Source organism: Anabrus simplex, chromosome 2, assembly GCF_040414725.1.
Source record: "Anabrus simplex isolate iqAnaSimp1 chromosome 2, ASM4041472v1, whole genome shotgun sequence".
Classification (NCBI taxonomy): domain Eukaryota; kingdom Metazoa; phylum Arthropoda; class Insecta; order Orthoptera; family Tettigoniidae; genus Anabrus; species Anabrus simplex.
In genome coordinates, this window is record NC_090266.1 from 703,508,194 (window position 1) to 703,521,544 (window position 13,351).

Sequence of the window (13,351 nt, forward strand, 5' to 3'; positions counted from 1 at the left end):
CCAGAAACAACTTTAATATAAGAGCGAAAGGAGAAAAAGGAATTTGCATTTCTAAATTTTCGAAATCACTCTTATCAACTGGCTAAAATTTTCAGGAAAAGGAACATCAATGTCGCATGCAAAACTAATAATAATACTAATAAGATAATTTTCAATTCAGATAAAATAGAAAATAAATGTATATTTAATATATCACGAATTTACAAATTGTCATGCCAAGCATGTAGGCAACAATACATAGGACAGTCTGGAAGAAGTTTGCCTATAAGGAACAAAGAACATGTTAATGCAGTCAAACATAAAATATATTCGGCAATGGGAGAGCACATGAGTGAAAAGTATCATACATTTACAGACATTTCTAATGGCATGGAGTTACCATATTCGGCCAAAAAGGGAAAATTCATGACTTCTTTAGAAATTTAGAAATTTATCTTGCTCAAAAATGACTTTGAATCAAGTTTAAATGAAAGAAGTACAGAGGAGAACCCATTGTATAATATATCGCTCGATCATTCAAGGAGTAATAATAAGAAAAAAAGAAAACTTGAATATCTTAAATTTATTTAGGTATTCTCATTCGATCCATCAAAATATTAAATTTTATGTAATGATAATTTTCATAATATTTCACAAGTTCGTTTATTCATTGATATGGTGAATTAGGATATAATACTTCTTGAAATTGTAAGAAAAACAAAAGATAGTGTTGTACTGCTTTTTATTCCTTGATTTGACTTCACTGATGAAGGGAATGGATATCGTTTCTGAAACATGTCTGATAAAATAAATAATTTTCAGTCATTAAAAGTGTATTGACAAGGTGGACCCAACATAAACTATTTTAAATAGTATCTTTAATATATTTAGACAAGTCCATACAAGATCAAATAAAATACATATTATGGTTAAGTTTATAAGCAATGTTAAAATATGTGTTACTCATCAAATATCAAATTAACTATGTTGACCATATCAGCTGAAACACACGAAAATATTTGAAAAGGTATTTTTAAGAGCAGATCTTAGTAGATCATTCTAAAAATGTCGATAATTTAAATCCAGTTATGGTGACGAGATTTTTCACCAGAATTTTTAGTACTGCCATTAACGTAAAAGGCGCGGAGATTATTGAATTTCATGAGCTCTTCCCTCTGGTTGACACAATTTTCTGTGTAGGAAGTGTTCAACCACTTCAGAGAGAGGGGAGTAGACGAAGAAGCTATTGTGTTTTCTTATCTGAGAATAAATGCTAGACAAATGTGTTTCGACACATGGCTTTCGTCAGCACAGTCATGTTTCTACTTACCGATAGAGTAGATCCACTTTTCTCATTCTTTACGCCAAGTTAATATGCAATGTAGAGCTGAATTGTGGACTGAAAAAGTTACTCTGAGTTACATAACTGTATAAAAGAAATGTTCTTTTAGGGCTTGAAAGTTTAAAATCTTTAAGGGGAGCTAGAATATCCCTCCTGTAATGATAAAATTGCCAGATTTATATCCCTGTGTCCCATTGTCAGTATCTAGCGAAACCTTTCAATAATGTAGAGCTGCTTTTGGAATCTCTTGTACGTTTACTGTGACAGAATTAAGTAATTGTTTATAATTTAAAGAATATTTATGGTTTTCTTTTGCTAAAAGTCAGCTTTTCAAGGTAAAAATGGACAACAGAAAGGAACCAATCCTCAAAATTATTTCCTAAAATGATTTAGAGGCATTTTAACGTGGTTGCCTATTTTCAGGAAAAGGAATCAGTCCTAAATTCCTTTATTAATCTTAGAATATTTTATCGAAATGAAATGCAGTATTTCCATTTCAGGAGAAAGGAATCACGTAGTTACCAGTTTCAAGTTCATGGAAAATACATACCTTTACATTCAACCTCTGGGCAGAGTTTTCTTTATATGAAATATCTTTAAACATTAAATTTCAGTAGAAAGGAACTATTGGCCTCACTTCGACTTCAGTTTTCTCACAATGTACTTCATGATATTTGGTTCCTTTCTGATAAATGAAGTCCAAATATTTGTATAAGTAGGGCGAGGCACTAAAATTGTATCAAGCAGTCAGGCAAGTGTACACTGAGTTTTAAGAACTAGTCACTTCAAAAGGCAGACAATTATGGGAAACACACACTAAAAAGCACTAAAATTCAATAAATACACACAAAAGTTAAAAAATTGATTGCGTATACAACTTTGAAAGAGAATTCCACATTTTTTATTTTTCAATTGGATATGTACTATACTTACTTTAGAATAGTACCTTCAAGAATTTGTGTTACGATGAATAATCATGTATTTATCAAGATTTTTGGGAGTAAAACCTGGTCTATTGTCACACAGAAACTTTTTACACCAAGAGAAACTTATTTATACTTTACATGCAACAACAGGGCTAAAATTCATTTCAGCACTTTCATTCGCTTCAACAACTAATTTTACCGGAGTTTCTTAACTAGCATAAAAATACTACCAATCACAATAATGGTTTTCTAACGCTGAACTATATGCTGCATATGACATTGACTGCCTGGCCTACGCTACCTGATGCTTCCTCTACGATTGTGGATATCTGTCAAATAATGTGACGAGTTTCTACCAAAAATTTGTTTCCTTTCCCAAAAATTTTGAATGCACGTGAGAATGGCACTTAATGCACACCCAGATCAGCATTCAGGCCTGCAGGAACGCAACTAGGACAACAGCATGGCAAAAAAGGGATAAATAGCCTAGAAATGTTTTACGAATCAATATGCAAGTAAAACAGATACAATCGCATCAAATAGGATGTTATAGGCCTTATAAAAATATAATTTTAGGCATGCGATAGCAGGATATGGGTTTATAACATGTAAACCTAGGTTTCAGAACAAAGGAATAAAACAGGCAAATAGAGAGCAAAATCCACCCTCTGTACATACGAGTCTACAATTCATATCATGAGTAAAAATTCTACGATTTTTGTTCAGTGGCTTTTCGTAATTGTTTAAGAAGGTAATACAAATTCGGATCTTTTTAAAAAATGCGTTTCTTAGTTTTTCAGATAGAAGTACATATTAATGTTTATTGAAAATGTGAAGTGCAAAAAGCTATGATCAAGGTAATTCGTAATCACTATTTCGACAACGAAAATTAATTGCCATCTAAGTACTGTATTCCACACTATCACACTTATAACAGTGCTACCAACGTGAAGAAAGAAAGCTTTCTCTACAGCTTAGTGAAAATCAAAGCCCTCTGTATAAATAAGGGTAGGAAATTGGAGAGGTTTCATTAGAACAATTTGAAACATGGATTAACTTTCAGCTATAACTTAGCAAATATTGGGGTATGTTCATGCTGCAACTTCGCTGCTGGCACACGGATGCTTGCCCTAGCACCTCGCTGCTGACTATAGAGAGGCTGCTCGCCGTGGAGCTTTTACTCTGCAGCAGTGCCGTTGCTCACGCTGCTGGCAGCTCTCAGCTGTAGTCAAAAATTCAAAACAGTGAAACTGTTAGTTAAGGTTGTTTGTATTTTGTGTAATGTGATTACAGAAATAGAGGGGCTGAACACTTCGACTACGAAGACGTACTTCCAAGAACTACCCCGTCAAGGAGGAACAACGCAGCTCCAGCTAAAGCTTTTAATGTGCGGAATAAATTCACAGGTTTTTAACAAGAGAGTCACACTTTTGTTGCCGAGTATATCTTACAATAATTTGGTGTATTGAATGTGTAATAAAAGTGTAAAATGCCTCGCCTCGATTTTTCAGTGCTTTTCTACTGCGGGAGTTGATTGAAAAACGAAGTTACTGATGCTTAATTTCTCAATTTAATAGTGCATTTCGAATAATGTAAAATAAGGGGTTATGGTGTACCTCATTTTAGTTAGTTCTAATAAAAAAATGCATTTACAGCTTAAAAAATAACTGTCTGTCTTTCCATGAAAATCGGGGTACTTCATATAAAATTATTTGACTGTAATGATAGACGTCCCTAAATAGCAAGAATAAATATAAAAACAAAGTTGACATAATCGTTCCGCATTCTTTTGCCAATTAATTCCATAGTTTGATGATGATGATGATAATGATAATGATGATGATGTTTGCTTTCTAATTGGCTAACATCTAGGTCATCGGCCCTTGATGGTACAAGATGAGACGAAATGGATTGAAATTTATAATTAACGCACTGACTAGTATTAGAAGAAAGGAAATGAGGAAAATTATTATGAGTGTTAAATAATCAGTGGATTTAATTCGCAATGCCTTAATTTCCTCTAAAATTAAAAAGTGTAAAATTTAATAAAATAGAACAAGGCAATGACACAGAAGTAAAATCATATATTTCATTCAAATAAAAAATACACAAACATAGATGAACACATACTCAACATAACAAAAGACTGGTTAACAATAAAAGAAAAATTAAAAACAAATAGAAACTTCACTTTTAAACCCGATAAAACAGGTCATTATCCCTCATAAGATGGAGAACGAAGTCTACTGTCCGCTCGTCATCTCGTCACTCCATTCATCCCCTTTGAACCTCTTATGATGGTCCGCATGTCGCTGGTTCCAAATCGCATTTCGTACGGAGACAGGTGATCGCAGAACATGTATATAGAGTGCGAAGAGTGGGAGAGCGGTTGACTTTGAATGAACCAATCACAGTCCAAGTTACAGGATTGCCGGGGATGTGCCAGTCTCGAAAAACAAACATGTTTGAGACCATCGATGTTGTAATCAGTATAAAATATCAAAACCATTTCTTATTAACAGTGATGATGTAGTTATTTTATTATTATTATTATTATTATTATTATTATTATTATTAATTATATACAGTCGTATCAACACACACTTTTTTAAAACGTGACCGTTTTTCAGACACTAAGGTCAGTGATAAAATTTAAGTTTAATTCCATATGAGTGTGTCGTCAAAATTGGTTAAAATGAGTTTAAAATGTAGCTCTGTTAACAACAACCATCGATGTGGCGAGGATAGCAGCGAGCAGCGCACCTATGCGCCGAGCTCCAGGATAAGAACACCGATTGTGATCCATTGGTTTGTTTCATCAACGCCTTACGTCGAGCAACGAGGCTTGGTGATGTGCCAGCAGCGAAGCTGCAGCATAAATGCACCCTTAGAAACTTAATTCTACATGGAGTTACTTAACCAACGACACCACAACTTTATCACAAACTTTTTAATAATGGTACTTCGTATGACGAAAATATAAATAGACTAAGTTTTCTACTTATTTGGATTCTGAATTCCTTTAAATTGTGAAATATGTATGAAGATATGCTGTTAGCCATTTTTTTGCTATTGGCTTTACGTCGCACCGACACAGATAGGTTTTATGGCGACGATGGGACAGGAAAGGGCTAGGAGTGGGAAGGAAGCGGCCGTGGCCTTCATTAAGGTACAGCCCCAGCATTTTCCTGGTTTGAAAATGGGAAACCACGTAAAACCATCTTCAGGGCTGCCGACATTGGGGTTCGAACCTACTATCTCCCGAATACTGGATACTGGCCGCACTTAAGCGACTGCAGCTATCGAGCTCGGTATATGCTGTTAGGAGAATAATATGTTACCTAAAATTTACAAAATATGTCAGAAATAATTTCTTGATGATTATTCAAAAATGTCTCAGATCAAACAAACAACTCACAGTAACACTATTTATTGAATATATTTTTTTTAATTATCAATATTCCTAAGTGGTTAAAGAGGTGATATAGTCAATAAATACAGCATGCCAGAGAAACAACGCGTAAGAGTTCACGATAGGGTGCAGGAATACCTGTAGAATATGAAATGAGTTATATTAGTAAATTAAATTAATAGTTTGTTCACTCAGAGGTAGAAGTTCATAAACACAATTTATAAAGTGAATTTAATCAAAATACGAATTTCAATCCTCAAATTATTGGAAGTATGATATAAAATTTTGTCCTTGAAGACGAGATATAGTGTGTACAATGCTGTATGCCTCCTGGCATGGGGATAGATCAAATTTTTACTTTATTTGACCTGTCTCAGTCTCAGCGTTGGGTTGATGACATGAAAGTGATTGAGGTACGAGCGATGTTAGTAATACAATTCCATATTCAGCCATTCCCTGTTATGAATGGCGTGAATATGTCGCTCATAGGGTCGGTTGGTGAGTGCATTTGAATGGATTTGGCAGACCTGAATCTAGTAGTAACTTCTGACTCTGTGAGGAAAGCAGCGGGGATCTACCCCACTATTCATTTCCCTAGTATACTCTCCATTGATGCATAAGCCATGTATGACAGCCAATGGCGGAGCTGTTAAGTGTCTAAGCAGCCTTTAGAGTGAATACTCAACACAAATGACCTGAAATTACAAACATGCCAATACACGTATTGATAGTATAGGGAAATGCGTATAGGTGGAGTTAGAGTAGTACCAAGTAGCCTTCTTATACACTAGTGTCCAAACGTTAAGCATACCGCCTGATAGGAATGTCAGACGGATTGCTGAACAAACGGAAGCTGAATCACACACCATATGTCACACGTGTCCAAAAGCAGTGTCAGAAAGGTTCTGATAGCTAAGGTACACCTTTGACAACAACTAACAAAACTTGACAACGTCTTTCACACATGCTTCGCAGATTCATGACATGCTCTCTATCAGATGGTCCAAAAGCTCTTAAGGCAGTCGATCCCAATCCTCCGAAAGGGCAATACGAAGATCTTGGAGGGTCCTTGGTGGAGGCTGACGGGATGCAATTCACCTCCCCAATGCATTGCAGGCATGTTATATAGGATTCAGATCCGCAGACCTCGCTGGCTTGTCCATGAGATGAATGTTTTCCCCAGCCAGAAATTCATCCACCAGAGCAGCGCCGTCTGGTCGGGCATTATCGCCCATTAAATGGAAATCTGGACCAACCGCACCACTGAAGAGTCGAGCATGTGGTCTCAGTACTGCACCCTTGCAGAGCTCCTTCGGTGTAGATTAGATGTCAACGTTGCCTCGGCTGCCCTAAAAAAAAATACTTACCGAAGGTGGTGAGGTCCTCTTCTCAGGCGCGATCAGTCCCTGTCGTCGAATCAGGATGCATAGGGATAGTGCATTCGGTAAAACTATTGACTACAATGACTTATGACTCAGACTGATTTGAGTTTAAATATGTATATAAAATTTTATTGATAAATCAAAAGAGAAAAGTGAATAAATTTATAAAATGTAAAATAAGTTTTGTTAATGTTACATTATTACCTTCTGAGACTGTACACGAATTCTCAATGACACACATGACTACCTCATTAATCCCTAAAGAATAATATTTATAATTTTCCATAAAATTTTGTTTTAAATGATGTTTCCCATATTTGTTCATCCAATTATATAATATCTGTGTAACTATACATATTTACTAGGATAATGTTGTTTATAAACCAGGTGGATCAATTGAATAACAATATACTCATGAGAACATTTAGTGATGATAATAATAATAATAACCATAATACTAATAATAATAATAATAATAATAATAATAATAATAATAATATTGATGTGAATAAATTTTTATACAGCCAATTCAAGTTATTCATCAAAATACTGCTTGCCATCAGTCAAAATAATTATAATAGATAAAATTGTTTTTTTAGATATAAAAAAAATATCGATATTAATTAATTAATAAAATTATTTCGATATCACTGAATTACATTGTAAACTAATTAAAAGAATACAGGAAAGTCTCCACAGTGTATCCCAAATGCATATCTGTAGTTTGGAAAAACAACCTAAAATGTAATACAATAGTAATAATAATAATAATAATAATAATAATAATAATAATAATAATAATAATAATAATAATAATAATAATAATAATAATAATAGTAATAATTGAAATAATACGACGATTCTGCGCAGATCAAATCTAGAAATTGTCACTACTAATCTCTCAAATATGTGAAATAAGTTTGCAAACAAACATACCAGAAGTTACCATAATATAATAATTAATTAATTTACTAATTTTATTGCACTCAAATTTATTAATCACATAATTAACTGCTTAACTAACCACTGGAAATCATTGTCTTGTGACTCAAATCCTCCAATCTAGTGATATTAATGAATTTACAATGCATCGAGATGATAATAATAATAATATTGTAATAATAATAATAATAATAATAATAATAATAATAATAATAATTGAAACGATAATAATAATATCATTTAATGAATGTTATTTCTATGTTGGATATCATAAAAAAAATCCTAAAGAATTAATATTCGCCTACCAAAATCCAATACTGTTGTTAACCAAATCGTAGACAAATTGAATAAAATAAAAAAATATAAAATGTTAATATTTAATTAATTAATAAATCCATAATTGACTGACACAAGTGATTAACATGGTATTCATCAAGACTCCCTAATTGCTTGTGAAATTCATTGGTAAAATGTTAAATAATAATATCCAATATTAATAATAATAATAATAATAATAATAATATCTTAACATGACCTGTAATTACGGTACTCTTGATCCACCATCCTGATAAGTTATAATGTTTTTATGGCATTTATCTTAGAACATTCATTTGCCATGAATAACACCATTGGAATAGAATCTTACTTAACAGTGCTTATTGTTTTTCTTTTTCTATAAAACCATATTTGCCATAATTCAATGAAATACCTAATCCACTGTGTAAAGGCATAACCATGAAATTCTCATAATAGAGTTCACCAATATTAATAATAATAATAATAATATTTCTCTTATCAAAACTGTTACTGAGTTCCCATAACTTCAATATCTTCCTTCCAGGTGCAATAAACAATAATAGCTTTAACCTGAGAATTCAGTAACTCACATAATGGACCTTGGTTGTTGTTGCACACAAATCTAAAGCTTTGCTTTCACATATGCGAGTGACCCTTACCTAGATATCGTAAATTAATCTGGAAAAGACAAACTCTCCTACTTTAAAGAAACATACACTAACTTATACTAATATGTACACCAAGCGAGGTAACGCAGCCAGAAATCCTAACCTAATACCTAAAGTTCCACTAATATATACATATATGAACCTTGTCATCAGCACATACCACACTTTTGGCTTATTTCAGCGTCTCAACATATTATAATTCGCTGAAATATAGCCATGACCCATTGCAAATGTTACTGTGGTTTCTTCAGAATAAAATGCATAGACAATGCACAGACAATAAAAAAAGTACCTAAACAATGGCTGATATGAGGCAAATAAAAATAATAAATATATCTAATATTAATAATAATAATAATCATCTGTTAAACCCAATAAAATAGTTCCTACTGGCAAGCATCCACACCAGCCCAGTTGCGTGATCCATGTTACCAACCTAACTTTAAAATATCATTTAAATGCGTACTATAACTTTCTCTGAATAAAACGATATTGTGTCACGGCTAAACCATTTACATGTATCATCTGGTCCTTCTAACTAGTATACCTTCTTTAACTGGCTTATTTATTTCCTCACATTTATTCATTTACGACGTCATCATCATTTCTTATTCTGCACGAATTCTATTACCTCTCAGCTATCACGCTGATACTTATATTTCCATTTTTATTGAGAATATGTTCACCACACTCTTTGTTCTCCATAATTATCTTCAGGTAAATAACCTCATATGTTACCATATACTCTCGACTACGGACCTTCAAATATCTCAAATAAATTACCGTTGCTCAATATCGTTCTTATCATTTGACAACACCTTGTTTTACCTGAGCCAAAATAAATCCTTTTATTTAGCATTGTTCACTCAACTATCTAACCGCGTTACTTGCCATAGCAACCAATATGTGGATGTAACAGTGTTACTGTCGTCCCAACAAAATTCTCGACAGTAACTATTGAATATATATATATATGTTTTATTATCATTAATTGACTTCATCACTCCTCCATTACGGTAACTGTGCTTGCGTGAAACAAATAAAATTCCGCCTAAATAAAATACTGACAATGCTACTAATAATAATAATAAAAGTGCACGTATATGCGAATCACTCATTATAATTGCCTCAAACATATAACTTGTTCAATACAGATCAAAATAGTACACGCACGACTAATAATAATAATAATAATAATAATATTTACACTACTCATAAACAGAATTATCCTAATTTTCTGGCTGTGTACTCGGGTTTATAATTACATCATCGTCACTCGCATACCTATCTAAATAAAGATACCACTATCAAAGGAAAGCTTTAGATTTTAAATCAAACATGAGATTGTGTACTCACATTGAGGGCACTTCGGGATCGCCAGGACTAAAGGCAGCCATGTTGTCTTACAGATTCATGACAAACATGTTGATATTATTGGTCATTCTTGATGTATCCGACATTGGCTTATCTTACTAATTTTCACTCTTGTTTGACACTTTCCACACGTTTATTCCCTGCTCATAATATTAAACATAACAACTCGTTCTTAACACTTGACATTACACTGTAATATATATATATATATATACACATACGCAGTACTCAGATAACTTGGAACTTAGGCCGGATCTCACGTACTATGCTCTAACCTAACGGCTGCTTCTGCTGTAGCAAAGTCTTTTGTGGGCTCAACCGCTCCCTTTGTGTAAACCACGCCGTTGGGGAAAGTGACTACCCCCACTTGAGCTAAATATCTCGTAGAAAGTAAAAGTATTTTCTTCGCTCCACGTTTCAAACACCACTAACAAATCAGCTGTAGCAGGCAATGTTTCCACACTTACGGGCTACCAATGCCTATTGAACTGTCTGCTTTGCTCTGCGGGCTACATATTGAAAATACGTCACATAAGATGCAACTCTGCATAATTCACAGTTTCGTCTTCGCCCTGCATAGACTGAACACTCGTAAAATCTGTCAATTTAATACTCCACTCACTTGGGTGGTTTTAAATACCTTAACAACCCAACTACTGTTTATAAAGCGTATTTCCACCTCCACTGTAGTAATAAATACACACAATTCTGTACCTTTGTACTTGAATACGGAGCAAAGTTAAGACACGTCTAACCGCCCCAAGACTCTTGATGATGACTGACTCGTGAGAAGCCACTATTCGGGGGATGTTGGCGCACTAATCGGCGTAGGAACACTAATTCTTGCCACTAAAAATCCCAACCAAAGGAATGCTGGGTAGCTCCAAAACAAAGTTGCTAAAAACTTAAAATGCCTTGTACACACAGACTGCATAAATTCTTGTTAATGCCATGATTCACCGTGACTCTTAAATTGTTCGTAATTACTTCTACAATACAGTAGGCGTTAGTTGGACTATATCTTCTGCCGCGCTGGTAAACCACTCTCCACGCTGGCAAGGGGTTCCCACTGCCGGTGATAAGAAACATCTGGATACACAATATTCCAATCCATTTGCCACAAACCACTAAGTTAGTTGAGAATTATTATAATAATTACTGGCATCTCCTCTTGATATAATCTTCCTTAAATATTGACAGGGATTAATTACAAGCCACATATCATTTGGTCGCGCTAATTTTGAAATTATTTAAATGCAGCAATCTGATTGGAGCACATACTCCGCTGTTCATCTATATGGACGAGTTCATTCCAAAATGAGGGGATTCGGGTATCTAGAACCATGATTCTCCATCTCAGTCACTCCTGCCAGTACTTTTCCACTCTAACTACGCAGTTCCAAAAGATGATGTAATAACAGGTGTCCCAATAATTTATTTTTAGCAGAGAAAGAAACGTGGGTTCCTATCAAGGCTTCATTCTCACGGGCTAGCTACCAGAAATTTCCAATTCTGTCCCTTTGTTTAAGAACGCTGGCTATTACTATTTATTAACAAATACAATTATTAAAATGTTGCCAATCAGACTCATCCGATGGGTGCAGTACCTCATCCCTGTATCTCCGAGCGTTAACAGTGTCCCTCGGACGACCCATGAAGGTGGCCAGGTCCGTACGGCCATTCAACCTGATGCCGCTCCACGCCATGAGGCCACCACCACCACCACCATACTGGTCCAGTTCTACGATGTTTCTGTGGTTATATCGGCTACCCGGTTCTCTCTTGATTAATGTGCGACGGGAATCGTCCTGTAAACTGAAGTGGTATTCATCTGTGAAGAGCACATGCCTCTATTCATTCATGGTCCAGTTTCGATGTTGACGGCTCCACAGTAAACGAGCCCGTCTCTGTACTTGAGTTAGCGGGACGAATACCGCTGGACGTCGGGAAAACAGCCCTGCTATTCTGAGCCTCCGGTACACAGTTTGCCGGTAAACGGCAACCCCTGAGACGGCTGCAAGCTCTGCCGACAATTGTCTTGCAGGTGCACTCCGATTTCGTCGGATGGTTAAGGCCAGATATCAGTCCTGCTGTGGGGTAGTTACGCTTGGTCGACCTGGTACTGGACTACGACTAACATCTTCCGTGTCTCGAAATCGTCTCCAAAGCCTGGAATTGACACTTTGTGGCACATTCAAGGATACGGCGACTTCGGTCTGTGTCTGGCCTGCTTCCAGGCGGCCGAGTATTCTACCCTGTAAAACGGGGTCCAAATGGCGTAGTTGTGCCATTATGATGTCACGTTCACCACGGGGATACACTCCGCACACGACAGGGGAAACACGACTGATGGGAATATGGGGCGCAGACACTGGCTATGTTTACCTTGCGGTTACGCCGCTAGTCAAAGCAGGGAACACTCCTTTCCCATACAGAGCGAACACGTAAGGTTGGTAGGTGCATATGTCGTGCGATTTGCGGTCTACTTCCTGTTGCTCTGCTTACTAGTAACTTTTACTTAACTTTTGGACACTAGTGTACTTCAGCGAGAATTAAGTAACGAACGTGATTGCCGGGTTGAAACGGAGAATTGCGTGAAATTTGAGCAGTGGATTCCGTGGTATTGGTGGCAGCAGGAGGAGAGAGAACTTGCAAATAAACTCAGTGTGAAACCCCCTAATCACTGGTTTCCTGGCTTAAGCGAAGGCAGTGATAATATTTCCGACGTCCAGCATATCTGGAGATATTCCAAATTTATACAGTAACAAGAATAGTAACTATTTTACAAAGAATATTTACCTGGTTAATACATCTTATTAATTGTCTAAGGACCGTCCAAATGACTGTTATTTAATCAAACGGCATATGAATATTCGGCGTATTTTTATTTCGGTTTCTTAACCGGGTTCACTTCCTCCCAAACATAATATTATAGAAAAGTATTGTAAATATTATTGTATATTATTGTACATTATTGTAAAGGTATTCTCTAACGTTCTGTGTGACGGGCATGAACAATTTATCGTTAA